Raw genomic sequence first — 5,848 nt, 5'->3', positions numbered from 1 at the left:
GAGAGGAGGGGGTGAGAAGGTGCAAAAAAGACACCACTCCCTTTCATCTCTCATCACCATCCCCCACTCCAGAGCCCAGAAAGGAAAAAAAAATCTGTCAGCCCTGGGGGGAGGGGGGGCTATACTGCTCTGCTCCCTAAGGCAGTGGGTAGAATCCTTGAGGGGACAGCTGTGTGGGGTGTTCTTCTGGAGGCTGGACCTTAGGCAAGAGGTTTCCCAGCTTCTATTGGCAGCCCTGAGTCAGACAGCTGCAAGGCTTCAAGAGACCACTATGTGATATACTGAAGGTCAGAGGCGGGTTCCTCACATTCAGATGCCATGGAATCTCCAGGTTCTAGGACATACTCCATGGGGGCAGGGGAGGCACCTGTGCATGACTCACATGAACTCTCCCTCTGGGATGGCAGAATGGGGGCTGGGATCTAATTCAAGTTATGGGGAATAAACAAGGCAATACTTCTGGCATACTTGATGGTGTGAAGTGAGATTCAGACTTGTGGGTGCCTCAGTAAGGGGTTAAAAATCTTACTTGGAATCAATCGTGCCTTTCTGTGCTGTAGACAAGCAATGATTGCTGGAACTAGAGCTGACTGAGTTCTTAAAAAAGGCCACCAACTCATTGCAGAGAGGAGCACACACTCTGCAAAGGCAACAGGGACCTGGGGTGGGGGTGGGGGTGATGGAGTCCTGTACTTTAAAACCCTGGGAAGAAAGAGAAGGAAGGAAGGAAACAAGGGCAGATGTCAGAGTATACTCACAAGATTAACTCCTCGGATTCCTATGCAAAGACCTAGAAAGGGAGAGGCATACAAAGTTATCTTAAGGTCTTTACCTTGAGCTCTGAATTGCTTTAAAAAAAAAAAAAGGTGAGGTGGGGAAACAAGTTTACTTGCAGGAGGAAAGAAAGCAGGTAGAGCGGCAAGACTCTTGAGACCCAGGACACAACGGTTTCCCAAGTCTGGATGTGCCTCCCAGGCCAGCAGGCTGGGATAGGGAGAGGGATCACTGATTTCCATAAGATGAAAATGAATATGATGGCTTGCTGGAAACTGAGGTGTTTGGGGGACAGAGGATGTAAATCCTTCATGTGCCAAATCTGTTGACTGAAAGATGTTGTAACAATGGCCGGTACTTGCAGCACGAAATGATGTGCCTAAGGGGATTTAGACTGTGACGTCAGTCATGTCCTCCAAACAAATTCCACTCCAGTTCTGTGGCTGAACATCTGAGACCTTCAAAAGAGGCTCATAAAGACCCTGACAGAAACTGAAGAGGATTTTTTTTTTTTTTTGAGTTGGACTCTCACTCTGTCGCCCAGACTGGAGTGCAGTGGCACACTCCCGGCCATTGCAGCCTCGACCTGCTGGGTTCCAGTGATCCTTCCACCTCAGCCTTCCAAGCAGCTGGAACTACAGGCACGTGCTACCATGCCTGGCTAGTTTTGGTTTATTGTAGAGATGAGGTCTCGCCAAGTTGCCCAGGCAGGTCTTGAACCTGCGGGCTCAGGCAATCCTCTCGCCTTGGCCTCCCAAAGTGCTGGGATTACAGGCTGAGCCACCGAGCCCAGCCTGAAGAGGATTTTAGATAAACCAAGATATGTCGGCCATCCTGCTGAAATTAGAACTTTTAGTGCAGAGAGCTCTGGCTGGAAGGACCTCAGATTCATAAGAATCAGCAACCAAGGGACTCCATTTTCCTTGCCAAGTAGACAGGTCACTGATTCTGTTAGGCATGTGGGGTACATTCATGAGAATGACCTGGGGGAGGAGCTGCCTGGGGAGCAAGTACCCTATTGCAGAGTTAGAGTTTGCCAAGGTGGTCACCTAGATGCTGAAGCCACCACTCCGTTTGCTTTGTTTTTAATGACAATGGGGCCATTGTGTTCAACTGTACCCAAGAAAAGAACTCATGGATGGAGAACATGGAAGCTAAGTATGCTGGACAAGAGGCAGAGGTTTGGAGAACCAGAGCAACCAGAGATGGAGCCACTCTGATCTACAAGGGTCTAGCCTCACTGGCACTTGCTTCCCTTGTCACACCAGACATGAGATCCAGAAGGGAAGAGTCAATGAACACTCACATGACCTGTCGCCAATCTGCCACCTAAAATGGGCAGCCAGCAATAGGAGGCTAGTCTACAATCTGTGGTGTCCCCAGACTGGCAGTGGTGGGGGCTGGGGGACTAGAGAATGAAGAAATGCCTACTCTATTGCCCCAGACTCTACTGACACAGATCCATGTGGGTTCCTTGAAATGCACACTAGTCCGGTGAGTCAGTTAGGTCAGTGTAGAGGAATGCTTCCACATGCTGACACTGAGGTCCACAGTGGCTCCCCTTCACTCTCATCACAATGCTGCTGTCAGAATGATTCTTCTAACATGAAAATATGTTCCTGTCACTTGCCTGTTTGAAAGTCGTCAATGGTCCCATTAGTTCTGCAACCAAGAGTCCTATCTAATCAGGACTACTGAAAGATTTTCATCAGGAAAGCAATACATTCAACCTTGTGTGATAGAAAGAGGCCTCAGAGTGCAACACACAGATTATCTTCCTGGATTAGCAGGCATATACATTAAAATGGGCAAATAGTCACTCCCAAAGACAGACAAACCAACCAACTGCACGAAAAGAACAAATTCAATATCTGAACTCTTAAGTTTCTGTATAAAACTGTTCACAGAGAGCTCTCTCTCAATCTTCCCTGAATCAGAACTAACAACACTCTTACACACTGCGAGTTGAATACTGGGGCAAATGAAAATCATTTTAGGGAAACAACATAAATGACTATGATCTTAATGTGGTTCCAATTTACATGGTGATTGTGTGTGTATTTTAGGAATCGCTTTTAATTCCTGCTGCTGAAACAGAAAGGAAAAAAATTACCATGGTAAACACATCATGGATCAATTAAGTTATTCCCTGAATACAGCACACTTTGTTGTAGTATAAACATGCACGATTTCCAGCATTATTTTAAACACTGATAGAAATGTGCTTTATTTTCCAATTTTAACAATAATACTTAATGCTATCCAATGTTATGACCCCAACTCCCTTCATCCCCCAACTCCCTTCATTTGAACTTTGTTTGCTTGAGCCTAGAGATGGGATTAAGGACATTTTAATGCTACTCCTGAGATAATAACTTTTCTTACCTAAAAGCGGCACAGTAGTGGGTTCCACTCTACCTCATATAGAGAGCACAGTCTACTTAATACTAAGTTGTGTCCCTACAGTTAGTTAAAACTAACCAAATGATAGTATTTTTCTAGATACAACCAGAAAGATGGTGTGAGTTAGTGTAAAGGGCTCTGGTTTTGAAGTCAGGAGGGTCTGGATTTGACTGCTGACTTTGGTACCTGGAATGTGTGTAACCTTAGGCAAGTCGCACAACTTCTCCAAGCCTCAGTTTCCTCCTCCATAAAATGGGAATAACTGTAGCTGTTCTTGAGATTATGCATTATGTATGTACATATAGAGGCAATGTCTGGTACAGAGTTGAAAGTATATGTACAAAGTAGATAAGGCCTGAACAAGTGTCAAGAATGATTTTACACAGTGGGTAAGCTCAAAATCAGGAAACATTAATAACTCATTTTGGAATACATGACATAAAACAAAGTCAGAATATAAATGATTGATTCACTTCCATCATCTGTCTCCAATGTGGATCATCATGACAATTCCATTTCCTAACATGTAATTATAAAAGGAATTTGTAATATTACTTGTGTGCTTTAACATTTTGTTTGTCATGTGTTTGAAAGATTCCTGCATTCTTAAGTTGTGTAATACCATTTGCTGTGCTTTTCATGATAATATCATGTTTAACTAGACAAAACAATTACAAATGGGCCTGGCCTGCATTGGACTTACAGGTTTCATAAAGTTACCCGAATGATATATTGAAGTGATTCAGGCATTTTGCTACATTTTTCCTTCTGAACGTGTTGCTGGGGAGGTGGATGAGTTTCTGTTAGAATCATATGGAGAACAAGAATCTAAATGTACACCTAACCTTCTCCTCAGTTAGCCTCCCGCCTGAGGCAGCTGTGGACAGCCTTCCTAGAAATTGGCCTGAAGGTCAGAGAACAAATTGGGAAGTGGTTTATCTAGTGAGAGGTTTGGGGGAAGGGCTCAAATGTAAAATGGAATGTAAGAAAACTTACAAAGAAGATCGGAATAACTTTTTTAAAAGTATAACATGATTCCAGTCAAAGACATTTTGCAAAACATGTGGAGAAAGGCCAAGAGTTATGGTTAAGCAACATTTATCACTAAAGCTGTACAAAGCAGAGTTGCTTTAGGATGAAATGGGTTTGTGCAGAAAAGTAACACATGTTATAGGGGAAAACAGTAAGAAATGTGGGATAGGAAACTTAAGACTGGAATCAGAAATTATTATCTTGAAGTAGGTGGTTGGGACAAATCATAATCTGTACATGACTGTGGAAAAGAAGAAATCAAAACTTCTGATATATAATGAAGACTCTGCCAACTATGAGTTCTCTCAAATAAACACTGGGATTTAGTGACATAACCTATTTCACAACTTAGAAAATGTAGCTAAGAACATACGCAAACTGAGAATCATATCATCTATGATTTTAGGAGGATGATTTAGAGCCCTTGATTTGTAATATATGTTACATACTAGATACCTGATTCTAAACAGAGGATAACACTCCAAGATTTTTGGTAGTATTTTTTGAGAAAAATACTCTTAAAACATCTTTTTAAAACATAAGGAAGCAGACTTCAAAGCAAGACATGACAAATAAAAATCTATTGTATAATTCGATTATTTCTAATAGGAATAAATAGTAGTGATAGTTCGTAGCATGTACTCTTTTTAAAAAAAAGCAAAAAATTGGCTTTTATAGGTTTTAACCTTAATCCCTCAACCTTAGTTTTCCCTCAAGCAATGAAGTTCCTCAAATGCAAATTCTCTGACAAATTCTACTGTGGAGGAGCAGAAGGATCTAGTGTATGCTCTCATGCAGGCAGAGGTTGAGAACGCAGACTCATGGCTGAGCACAGGAGCGCTGCTGTGCAAGAGGCAAAGATTTAGCAGAAGACATATTTACCTTTCCGTGTGAGGTGCAGATGGGTTTTAGATGTGACACGAACCGAAGTCACATCAGACGTGAGCACAATCCTTTAAAAAAAAAATCAAAATGTTAAAATAAAAAAGGGGGGAGCATCAAGAACAACCACATTGGTACTGTGTAAGCAGACATTTGCTATGCAGAACATGAGTTTGAGGGTACCAGGGTCAAAAACCTTTCGCCATCAACAATCAACATTACCCTCCCATCGTTCCAGAGGCATGTCTTAAGTTCCTACCAGACTTTTAGTTTCAGAGAGGCAATAGTTTCAGTGATGTGGATAAGAGCACAGTAGGGTGCCAGAAAGCTGAGATTCTAGTCCTGGGGCTACCAGGAACCACTTAGAGACCTCATGCAATCTGTTTGTTTAGTTTTTTGTCCGTCCCCCCCCCCCTCGCCTATAAAATGGAAATAATGATCACACCCACAGCACAAGACCCTTCTGAAGATTAAATGAGCTAATTTGAGTTAAATGCTTAATACTGTGCCTGATAAGCAGGGAGCACTCCTGGTTTTGTAATTATTTTTCAGAGACCCAAATGAAAATGCCTCACAGCCTCAGGCAAAAATTAGAAGAGAATCAGAACCTTTTAAGAGTGTCAACTAAGATGACCCTCCTTTGAGAAAAGGCAACAGGCACCTGCGCAAGCCTGAGGGCGAAGAGAGGGAGGGGAGGAGAACCCAAGCAACAAGGAAAGGCCACAAAAGGCGAAATGTTAAAAAAAAAAAAAAAAAA

General features: G+C 42.6%; 1 protein-coding gene across 16 annotated transcripts in view; it reads right to left on the bottom strand.

Moving 5' to 3' along the window:
* Positions 1–5,848, bottom strand: part of PLAGL1 (PLAG1 like zinc finger 1) — a 166,570-nt gene that overhangs the window by 26,183 nt on the left and 134,539 nt on the right. For 7 of the 16 annotated variants that reach the window (XM_008052524.1, XM_008052523.1, XM_008052519.1 and 4 more), the window contains 2 exons: positions 5,092–5,162; positions 759–790 (listed from right to left, as the gene is read on the bottom strand). The gene's annotated coding sequence lies outside the window, so the exon portion shown is untranslated. Of the gene's footprint in view, positions 1–758; positions 1,267–1,568; positions 1,734–2,404; positions 2,437–4,494; positions 4,503–5,091; positions 5,163–5,848 lie in introns of those variants that run through there. The other 9 variants (XM_008052522.2, XM_021709743.1, XM_021709738.1 and 6 more) reach the window with 5 other exon arrangements.

Source organism: Carlito syrichta, unplaced genomic scaffold (genome assembly GCF_000164805.1).
Source record: "Carlito syrichta isolate Samal-C Ts95f unplaced genomic scaffold, Tarsius_syrichta-2.0.1 Scaffold279568, whole genome shotgun sequence".
NCBI lineage: Eukaryota > Metazoa > Chordata > Mammalia > Primates > Tarsiidae > Carlito > Carlito syrichta.
This window is presented reverse-complemented; position numbering and strand designations above follow the sequence as displayed.